Genomic DNA, 12,191 nt, shown 5'->3' on the forward strand with positions numbered 1-12,191 from the left:
TTGAGGCTCTAAATGACCACCGCTGAGCAGACTTGCCCATTGATAGTCACGAAAAAATATGTGTCTGGTGTGAATTGGAGGTGAAGCGGATACCACACGCAGCGCTTCTGCGTCCAGTGTGAACCCGGCGTAAACCTTGCAGTGCAGATAGATGGATGCAAAACAAAGATAAGGCGGAGGAAACATAAATGTTCCAATTGCTTAATACATTTTCTTTTTTTGTGCGCCAATGCGACGCAAAAGAGATGCACCGCAAACACATCTCTGTAAATCAACATTAATTCTACCTACACATGCGATGCACGTTCAAGAACACAGGTTCTTAAATGCTCTTTTAGCATACTGTGGCCACACTGGAGCATCGCTACCTGATTCGAGTGCATATACTCACAGTTGGAAGAGGCTTGGTTTTAAATGTCAAATCAGTGCAAATCTGGCTAATCTTGCTCCAGGCTTTTACTTTCACAGCTCTATTCCAATAAATGAAACACTTTGTATCATATGATTCAATTATTAATTTGTCCTCCGTGATCAGATTATTTACAGATGCCTGGCACTGCCATGAATTTAGGGACTTCACTTGTACATCACTACCAAGTTTGACTCCCTGATTGGTTAAAGTTAAATTGATTTAACTTTCAATTCATAATCTATGGCTGCACATTTAGTTTGTTGAACCCAAAACAGACTTAAAAACTTGCATAGTGATGCATGAGCATGGGATTGTGATCGGGCATGTACTCATAGTTACAGACTTTTCATTGAAAATGTCTGCATGAATGCATGTTGCTGAGGTCTGTGAATGTAGCATCGACCACCTAAATGTGGGAACCTAAAAATTCCACAAAAAATCCATCACACTTTCTCAAAATTTCAGACAATTTCTGATGAAAATTAATAAGAACTTCATCTTTGTTACTTGACAGATTATCTGGAATTTGATAATCTATAAATCCATCCATCGATCTTTAGAACCCATTAAATCCTGTTTGGGGTCATGGTACTGCTGAGGCCAACGACCCAGTGACTGTCTGTTCCAGGGCCACACACTTGTGTGCACATATAGGGCAGATTTAGAGACACTAATTAACCTATAAGGCATGTTTTTGGACTGTTGGAGGAAACCGGAGTGTCAAGAGAAAACTCATGCATGAACATGAAAACTCCAAACAGAAAAGTCCCAGCTGGGATTCAAATTTAAAACTAAGTAAAAAAATAACAAAAAGTTAGGTAAAACACAGTTGGGATGATATTATATAAATTCACTTCTTCTCAAACTGTTTGACAATCATATGCAATTATGTGTGAGAATAGAAGGCGCAACTATAAGGTCAATTTTCTTATCAAACTTTTTTATTTCTTAAATAGGTTTGATATTTCTATGATTTTTTTGTCTTTATTGCTTAAAATTAACTAATAAACCATCCACAAACACCAAATCTGGACTTAAAATCTGCATCCTTGAAACATTTCACCACTCATCCAAGTGGCTTTATTGTTATATGCATTATTTGCAAATTTGTAGCTCAGTGGGTTGAGCAGCCTTTTGCTAATCATTAGGTCAGAGGTTCAATAACTTGACCGTCATGTCTTTGGGCAAGACAACTAACCTCAATGTTTCCACAGATTGCAAGAGGCCGGTATGCTGTTAAAGACATTGTAATGGGATGCAACACTTTTGCATCATCAAGGCATTGTCTCTTCTTATTTTTCTCCATTATTTTAAATAATTCAACTACTTTTCTTGGAATTTTTTTCAGACATTCAAAGTACTTTTCACACTCTTCCCCTTAAAAAAAGCATGAGGTGGCCTCAATAGGATGCCAAAAGCGCTACCATTGTTGTGTCTATTTGCACGCGACTGGCTGTCCTATTACTGTCTAAACTTCCCCAAACATCTTCTTTTCTTTCTATATTACAGTAGCAAAGAGGCTAAAATGGTACCATCTCCATTCATCTGTGTCTCCACTTGACCCTCTGTCCCGGGCCCTGTGAACGGAGAACCCTCTTGACTGATGGACCTCTTGGATATTTGGACATCTGTCTCTTCCTTCATAGCCCTGTCAGGCAGAGGTCCGGGAACAATGTGACAGGACTCCGCAGCAGTGTGTACTAACATCGGGTAGAAACATCTCAGTGCCCTGCGAGCTTTAGAGATCAGCCATTAGTAAGCTGTCAATCTCGCCAGCTGTAGCAGTCTTGTGGGCATCCTGGAGAAAGATTCAAACTACCGGGTAACAAGGAGGCAGATGTGAAATCATTACAGTCCAGATAAATTTAGCACCTGCGAGGATATTGTGCCTGCTGGTGTTGAATACGGTCCAATTATTGGGGTTATAGTATAAGGGATAATGGAGTCAAATTTACACTGTATATTTTTACCTGACAGTGAAGCTCCCCGTACCCAGACTTCTTTTTTTTTAACTAAAAATGTAAGATATTATTGGACTTTGACAGACACATGCTCACAAATATGAAGTGGTTGACTCCGGTAAATGGTTCTTCTTTTGGCTTTTTGGACTTTTTAGTTATTTTTTTTCCATCAAAATGAACATTTCTTCTATTAAAACAATCAAAAAATGGCGGAAAAGTTTACTTTTAGAACTAAATAATAAAATCAGATGACGGTTCAAGTCAAGTCTCAATGTGGTATCCATTCCAACACTCCATAAAAAGGGGATTTTGTCAGTAAGTCATTCCAAGTTCATCATTCAAGCCGCCATGATCACACAAGGTTGTTTAATGGATGACCTTTGCCACCTGGCTATAGCGCGCCTTTGGTTTTGTAGTAGGCAGTCATAGGTTGCAGGTGAGCTTGGTGTGTCTCAGAGTACCATTGGCAGACTTACATCAAGGCAGAAAACGACTAGTAGAGTGTTTTATGGTCCCAGGAGTGGAGCTCTGCCAGTGACACACCACAACCAAGAACAGTAAGAACCTCTGCACTCAAAGGCCGTACAGCTACAGGCTCGTTTATCATATGTGAGAAGTACAAGGGCTTCCAGATTAAACCTTCAAAAGTGACCCCACCACTTTGAATTTAATGCCAGATTCAATTTTATTCATATAGCCCAATATCACAAAAAAAGCCTTATTGGGGTTTATGCCGGTAATTGTACAGATGACCATTGCAGGTGACACCAAGACACCGCCGCGAACATTTGCAGTGGGTACAAGACCATGTGACTTTGACAATGCAACAATGGTGTACCGTCATGTTCACAGATGAGTGTCTAGTCACCTTGCACAGAAATTATAGTCGTCAGCATTGCTGGAGAAAGCGAAAGGAACAAGAGGTCAACACGATTCTCAAGGTTTGCTTTGGTGGAGGAGGTGCAACAGTCTGGATAGGCATCACCAGTGAGCACAAAATCCATTTGGGTATAGTAGATAGCCGAGACATTGCATGTTCTTATCTCAGAGACATCATAGAACCCATTATCACACCCCATGTCCACTAGCACACCCACAACTTTCTATGGATGATGTTGGTCAACTCCACTGTGTCAGAATTGTCAGTTTAACTAAAGGAAATCAGAGAGGCTCATATGGTATTACCAGCAATGATCTCTGATCTGAACGCCATAGGAGACCATCTGGGACCAACTGAAACAGAGACTGGATGATTGAATCCCACCCCCAAATGGGTAAAAGAGTGGAAAGTATTGACTCAGAACAACATCATGAGTCTAGTGAGGAGCATGAGACGTCGCTGTCATTGCGACAAAGGTGGAAAATGACATGGTCAGTTTTTGTTATTTGGGCCTATTTAAGTATTGTCTTAATTTTTGAAATAATAACTATAAAACTAATAAAAGTGGTGTTTCTTCTCATTCATTATGACTAACAATAAGGGGAACTTTCACGTATTTCATTAAAATTCATACCAAACAGGTGAAGCTCTTGGGCATAGAGCAATATCCCTAACTTATTGTGAGAAATGTAAGTCAGAGTTTCAAGTCTAAAGCTGCGGTCACACCAAACGTGTCAAATTCTCTGATGCCACCTGTTCAAAAATGTGTTTGTATAAGCTTGATGCCCTAGCTGCGTGTGGGCGGAGCTACTGTTAAATGTTTTTAGCCTTATCGCTACATGGAGCGGTGTCTGTGTATATCTCATTTACATTGCATGGAAGACATGGATGATGTTGAGAGATCAGGTTTATTTATTTTGAAGAGTTCTATAAAAACATCAGTAATCATGTCTCCATGTCTGGGCTCATGAGATCTTTCAGAGACTGGGAGTGAAGAGTACGACAGAGTATGACAGCCGTTTCAATAGTGTTTCTGTGTGCCTGTGACCCAGTTTAAAGGCTCACTGTCCTGCATTAATCCGAGAGGTAAAAAATAGAAACAAAAATAAAATTCGAGGACCTTTTTTTTTATTATTGTCCCAATGAAAGTAAGTTATATGTCCCAAGGTCAGGAGGCCCGAGCAGGTGTTTGGTGTGAACGCAGCTTAAGTTCTCGAATTTTGCTATAACATCAGTAATTACTGTTTTTATTTTTTTCTTTAAAAAGTTATAGCTTTTTTGTTTTAATGATAAAAAAACAATTACTTCCTAGCTTTTATATTTACTCTTAGCCAGCTTATTAACTCAGGGACATCACTCTATTAATGATTTTGTTTACAGGTAAACAATGTTCAATGTGTGGGTCTCGCTAGGGTTGAGGAGACTATATTAATGATATTACCGGAAAAAAACTATGACTCTGCAGCTGACAGTGGGAGCATCTCCTCCTCTATAAAACATAACAAGCAACAGTCTCATTAATTTCCCTCAGAGTTGCAGCTTTAATGGAGCTGAAAGCGGGCGGCGTTTGGAGTCCGAGGCAGCGCAGCAGTACCGGGGAGCTTTTGTTTTGCCTGAAGGTCCTGCTTCAAAATTTAAAGCCATAACGGCCACTTATTATCACACAGGAGCAATTTGCATTTCACTTTTATGCCGCCGCGGCTGTCCCCCTTCACCCGCACACTGAAAACAACGCGAGTTCCTCTGTTATGTAAATGCCGTCCTCTCTTTTTTGCCTTTGCTTGCTGACAGTGCCATATGGAAGGGCAAGCATTTCAAAATCTTGATCATCACTTGTCCAGCTGGACGCACTGCATAACCCACTGTGCGCCGCAGATGTCTGACTGAACCTGGACTGTGATCCAGGTGGGCAGATGTGCAGCTCACAGGGCACCAGAGAGGAACTTTCAACTTCATTCAGAGGAAATGAAAATCAGCAAAACATCAAATCACATTTTTTCTGGGAAGTTGGTCTTTTTCAGCAACAACATTAACCACTGCATAATCAAAAAGGTTCAAAAACTAGTGAAATTTCTACAGAAAATATAAATATAAGACGCAAACTATTAAACTGTGCAACAGTCAAGTCTCCCATGCAGCATGCAGACTGAGGATTTGAATTTAGTTTACTCTCCAAGAATGTGGAGTTTGGCTCAAACTTTTTTTTGCAAAATCTCAGTTTTTATCTTTAAGAAATCACTGTTAACAGCATCAATTTTAATATATACATTTTAAAGTTAGTTATTTTGGGATAATTCTATACCTAGTGACCGTATTATTTCATTTTAATCAGTAGGACTCTAGGTGACAGGCTTGCAACTACAGACTTTAGATCCTTCAAGATCTGTGACAATATTTAAAATAAATATATAAATAACAATTCTGATATCCAACAAAACACCAAAAGTGGCTAAAGGATTAAAACATTTTAAATGTTCAAAAGCCCAGTTCACAGGAACCGACCCAGTTAATAAGCCCATGCTTCAAAACCAAAACAATTGTCACATGTCATAAGGGTTATTAATCAAAGCTTTTCCGTTACTGCGTCAGTGTTTCATGTCACTGCTTGATGAGATGTACACTCAAAAGTTGTGAGCTGCTCCTGCCGTCTGACGATGTTCGCGTGTGACATCTACATGGTCGACAGCAGATTTGGCGCACGATGGTGACATTGACTGTTGTCAGCTGTGACACTGATGATCCGGACACCTGCAGTACAAGCACGGGAAGGAGGGGTGACTGAACCCATGCTAGAGAGCGCAGGGATTGACCTAACGTTGACATGTTTTATCTAAGCCTTCACGTTTTTTTTTTTTTTCCTGGGGAATAAAGAAAATTATCTTTTATCTGTGACAGTATGTCTTTATATCCAGGTGTTGTGGAAGACAGATTCATGCAGCTTTACGTAAAGTAATAATTCACCAACAATATTACATTTTTTCACTTCTTGTAGACTTCAAGGTGATACTGCTTTGTACAAGTAAACTGAACTGGGTTTGTGTGTTGCTTGGTCACTGAAAGGAAATAACAAACCCTTGAGGTATGAATTATTTAAACAATTATAAGGCAAAAATCTACCAAATTTTATGCGCTATAGAGCGCATCAGATTGTAGAGCACATGATCAAAGAATTGTAAATTATCAAACATAAGTGCACCAAACTACAAGGTACATTTAGCAAGACAAGAGAGTCAGAAATAAGACTGTTAATCAGACTTTAGTAACTGGGTATTCTAGAACTTGCAGCGCTACATGTTAGCCGCGTAAGCATGTTAACAATTCCGGCAACTCCCAACATTAACATGTTAAAAACACAGGCGGATAATGCTCTACAAACAGAATATGTTAACTGCTATCTTAGTTACATGTAAAATAAACATTGTGTTACACCGCTACAGGTTAGCTGCTTTAGCATTTTAACAATCTCTAATTCCCAACATTGTATCACATAAAAACAGAGATACACATAAAGCAAATGTTACAGTGACTATGCTAACTCCAAAGTTAGTAACAGGTCAAACAATCACTTTCCAACTGTTAGCTGCGTTAGCGTATAATAATACCTGTAACTCCTAAGTTTTTTTAAACACGTAAAAACAGACTGATACTATTATAGCAAACATTACTGTGACAATGCTAATTTGTACGTTAGCTACACGTAAAACAAACACAGTCAAACACCGCTACAGGTTAGCTGCATTAGCATATTCACAATGCCTGTAACTCTCAACATTGTTACATGTAGAAACATAGACTGATACCACTACAACAAACATTACTGTGACAACGCTAATTTGTACGTTAGCTACATGTAAAGCAAACAGTCCAACACCGCAGGTTAACTGCGTTAGCATGTTAGTAACTCCCAATAATGTAACATGTAAAAAGATAAAACTAATACCACTATAACAAACATAAATTTTACTAGGCTAGCTCCTACTTTAATAACATGTCAAACTAACAGTCCAAAACCGCTACCGGTTAGCTGCATAAGCAAATTAACAATACCTGTCATTTCCAACATTGTCACACATACTAAAACTGACTGACGCCACTAAAACAAACATTACTGTGACTATGCTGACTCCTAGATTAGTAACACTGCTACATGTTAGCTGCATTAGCATATTCAGAACAGCCAACCTTGGTTGCAACTCGCAATAAAAGAAGAGATTTTTTCAGAGCGCCATGTACCTTTTAAAAATGCTTCGAGATCAGTAAACACCACCAGAAAACACCACAACTTATTTACTAATTCGAGAAATAATGCACAAAAATTGTAATAGTATATTTAAGTGACATTAATTATCATGCAAACAGTTTGAAATAGGAGAGTAAATCATCACTTTGTATACCTATTTTTAAATTTAAAAAACATTTAAAAATGTAATCACCAAACCTAATGTTAGTTTTGTTTAACTTCTATTTAATAATAGAATTAGAACAGAAATATGTTGACATATAGTGGAAGTTAATTCAATTCCCTTCACCACCTTCAGGAAAAAAACAGTTTATACATTATAATCATTATAATTCCAAATTATACTTGTTTGTTTTGTGCTTACTTTGTAAATGCTACAGGTATGCATCAAATCTCTTCAGACATTACCATGAAATCAGGCACTTCTATAGAAGTATATAATATATATTGAATATATTTAATAATTTAAAAAATAGCATATTTTTAACAGTAAGCTCCAGAGCAAAGAATTTTGTTTACTTTAGTTGTTATTTAAACCCTATTAAGATGTAAAATTAGTATAAAAATAGATAAGAAAAATAAGTGAAATCCTTTAAATGAATATCAACATTCTAACATATATAGTTGAACAAATTAACAACTGAAATACAAGGAACAGCAAAATTGCTTGGCCTATCATTTTACAAGCTGTACCTTTACATTTATTTTAGGGATTCCAATATTTCCCGTCTCCCTGGCTTGGATATTTCCCAATACCAATATGTTCTGACACCAAGATCTCCATCACTCGAGTCATTAGTGCTTTGTCTTCCATTGAAACTGGTATTTGTAAGGTTATTCAAGGAGGTAATAATCCCCGCCTGGTAATGTTTGCCATACCATCTTCAAAGAATAGGACTTCACATAAATCAGCATGATATGTAGTTTGCAGAGAAAGAAAAAAGGAAAAAAAAACCTTTCAGAGTTGGGGTTTTTTGTTGAACTTCAACTCAATTTGAGTCCAAATTCACCACTAACAGCCTCATATATCTGCAAAGCTGGTCTCCTGCTGGCTCTGCCTGAGGCAAACGGTCCTTGAATTTATTAGTCTGAAGGCGATGTGGAGTCAGAACAAGAGGACACCTCATTTTGTTTTGAACACGTGCTCTGCCGAATGTACAAGAAGCCTGTGTGCTTACATGATCTCTGTCACCGCCACAATAAAGAAGCGCAGGCAATCAAAGCGGAGGATCAGATGCTCTGTGGAAAAAGCTTTTCATAATATTAAAGGCCTTTTTTTGTCAAAAAGATTCTCAAAGAACCTTAAAAAACATGCATTTTCATCTTTCTTTAGGGCTATATTCACCTGGCCTCAAAACCGGAGCCGTAACAGTGTGAGTTTAAAGGGGGGGATGAGATGATGTCATTAAAAGAACACCAGTAAAGGAAAATGAAGGAACAAAATGTGATTAACATGATGAAAAGCCTGGTGACAGAGAGCGCATTGTACAATGAAAAACCGCAGTGAGTTTTATTAACCTGAGTTTGTTCAACACATGACTTACAACAAGAGTGATTGTGTGGACACATGGAAATTTGAAATACCCACTGATGTATTTTTCTTCTACTTGGGTGTGAGTGTATTTATAAGCAGGGTCTGATCAATTCATTAGTCTTTATGCTAACTACTGTACACTCACTCATTTTGTGCAGGGTGAACATTTTAATTTATACACAGTGTGTAACAATAACGGATAATATACTAATACAAATTACCAATACCTTTGACAAAGAGAGGGATTGAAAATTCTGCATACTTACTGCAACAATTGCTGTTAATGCAAATGCAAGTCTAAAAATGAAAGGAGATTTCATCAGTCATGTCTGTATTTGTGTACTAAACCTATTATTTTATCAATTTAATCACATTTTTGTCATATTAATGATGTTAACGCCGGCAAACACTAAGGTTAAATTGAGTTATTGAATATTTTCTATTTTTTGGCATTAGTGCACCCTTTTAGTTCAGTTTTTAGAAAATGTTTCAAAAATTATCTTGTTTAGCACAAAACTTCTATAATAACAAACTAGTAAATAGTTAATGGTCGATTCTTCATTAACAAATGGACAAAAACTGCCTTTAACTCTTGTAATTGCTAGGGAAGTGCAAAAAAGTGAAATATTGCAATATTTTTATTTGGCAATACTAGTGAGGAGTATATACTGCCAAAATAAATCTATCCCTCGTGCTATCTTATGGGGTCTATAATGGATACTTCCTGGGGAGGTGTTCTGGACATGTCCCACTGGGGAAGACCCAGGACACGCTGTAGAAACTGCGACAAGAGGAACGAATTTTACTGAATTTCCCTGCGGGGATAAATAAAGTTGATCTTGAATGTACCGTATCACCATAGTCTTGCCAAAACCCAGCATTGCACAAACATTAAACAATGCACGATGGACTTTTGCAACAATCGGGGAATCACTTTGGCTTGCTCCATGAGGAGTTTTTATTTTTTTTGCAGTAACCTCAATAACAAAGGGGAATGAGCTGTATCTACAAATCTACACTAAGAACCATTTCTTTTATTGTATATGATGCAGCTTTTTTCATTTTTTTCTAAAGAGAGACAGCATAGATCCAGACACTTTCAGCGAGCTTCACTGAAAAATCCATCGGCTAATGCATTAGACTGACATTTGCCTTATTTTAGTGAAAATCCAATCACTGAGAAAGGCATGAATTGTTCTGTTCTGGTTCCTAGTGTGCCTTTAAAAGTAGATAAAACAAGTTTGTTTCTTTTGTGCTTGGAAAGTGATGAGTTTGAAATTCCCAGACAGCGTTTTATTTACATATCACTACATTGATTTTGCTCACAAAATAAAAATCATTGTTGTTTTGTTATGTAAGCTAGTAGACAAAGGAGTTATTTTTCCCTGTGTTTTTCAATTTTTTAAGAGTTTTCTGAAGTATTTCCTGGAAAATAGTCTTTTTTTTTTTTTTTACTACGAGTACCTTGTTAGTTTTGTTTTGCCAATATTTTTCTCCAGAAAAGAAAATCCCACCAAAGCAGTGAATCTTTTTTGTTTTTTTTTGAATATTGTTTTTTTTAATTAAGCCACCTCATTTGTCAGTAAATCTGAGGATCAGAAGTGCAGTTTGAAATGAAAAGCTGCAACAAAGAGAATGATGAAAAGCAACAACTTCCGTGAACCTTGCAGTATTTTATGGCCACAACTGCAAAGGAAACTTGTCACGAATCACATCTCCAGGCAAATGGCTCTGTAATGGCACCATTTATCCATTTAGATTCCCTGAGCTCTGTGCAGGGGCTGCCACTGTCAGGTTCTTTCGCCTTTCGCTGGATGCTTCCAGCACTTGACTGCAAGTGGACCATTTGAGAGCTAGTGAGTTGCAAAACTGCCTGGACCGCGTGCAGTGAGACCAAAAATCAATTGAGAAGCATTTTTACATGCCTGAGCTTTGTGATGATAAAATATATTAAACAATTCTTTAACCTTCCATTATTCTACTAAAATTGCCAATTTTTGGTAAATGTGGGAGGTCGTAGATCAGTCAAGGTGTCCAGCTACACCCACGTCTTGCAGGCCGACTCTCTTGCGGCTGCAGGAACAAAAAGTCACGAGGGCTGCACAAAGAATGCAGATAAAAACTGGTGTATGAGTGGAGTGGAAAAAGGAGTAAACAAATTTGTCGTTTACTGCTTTGTTGTGCCAATAAATGGTTTAACAGTCTGTTTGTTATATCTGTTGAAACAAGTTTGATAGGAAGGACTGCACCACAAACAGCAGCTGCATTGATGGGTATAATCAAATAAATGTCACCCCACTGACCATGCCTGCATTTTTATTTTTTATTTTTTAACTTACGTGGTCGACGTAGCTGCTCATCATTCATTGTTTAAATGTGTTGAGTCATTGCAAATATGCTTGCTGAAAAGAGCTGGTAAACACTGACTCAAAAAAAGACTAAGTGGGTTATCAGACAGAGGAGATGAGGGGAGATTTGGTTTGTCATACCATCATTTTGTCTAGTTTTGTAAAGAGTAAAAAAAATCCTTGTGAAATCCCATGATATTTTCTATGGGAAAGTGAATCGTAACCCTACTGCGTACCAGTATGTTCATGTTTAATGTGTTAAATACATTTATTGTAATAATCTTAAGAAATATTTATTATTCTATCACATTACATCACGGTTATTATAAGACAACTAAAAGTTTTTTCTTTGTTGTTAAACAATAGGAACCCTTTTTCCTTAAAGGGAAATAAAGTACCACCAAATGGCCCACAGAAGTCATTTCAGATTTTTTTTATTATTTATTTTATTTTACACTTATCTCACCATGGGTTTTTAAGGGTTAAAAAACAGATTTTCTGAAGTGTTACTTTTTTTGTTGCCGTTTTATGACACACAAATCATATTAAACGGAAAGAAAAACAATGACCGAAAAATCAGAGTTTGAATTGAATTGTGGTATTTAAACACTAACTCCTATGAAAATTGTGTTTTTGGTTATTCAGCATGCTCTTGTGCCATTTTTCTATGGATGTCTATGCACACCAAAATCAATTTGGTGCTCAGAGTCCTTCGACGTGTGTGGTGCTAGGAGTTTTTTTGGTTTACTTGTCTGATTTTATTACTATATACATATATATATATATATATATATATATATATATATATATATATAT

This window comes from Oryzias melastigma, linkage group LG12 (genome assembly GCF_002922805.2).
Source record: "Oryzias melastigma strain HK-1 linkage group LG12, ASM292280v2, whole genome shotgun sequence".
NCBI classification, from domain to species: Eukaryota; Metazoa; Chordata; class Actinopteri; order Beloniformes; family Adrianichthyidae; genus Oryzias; species Oryzias melastigma.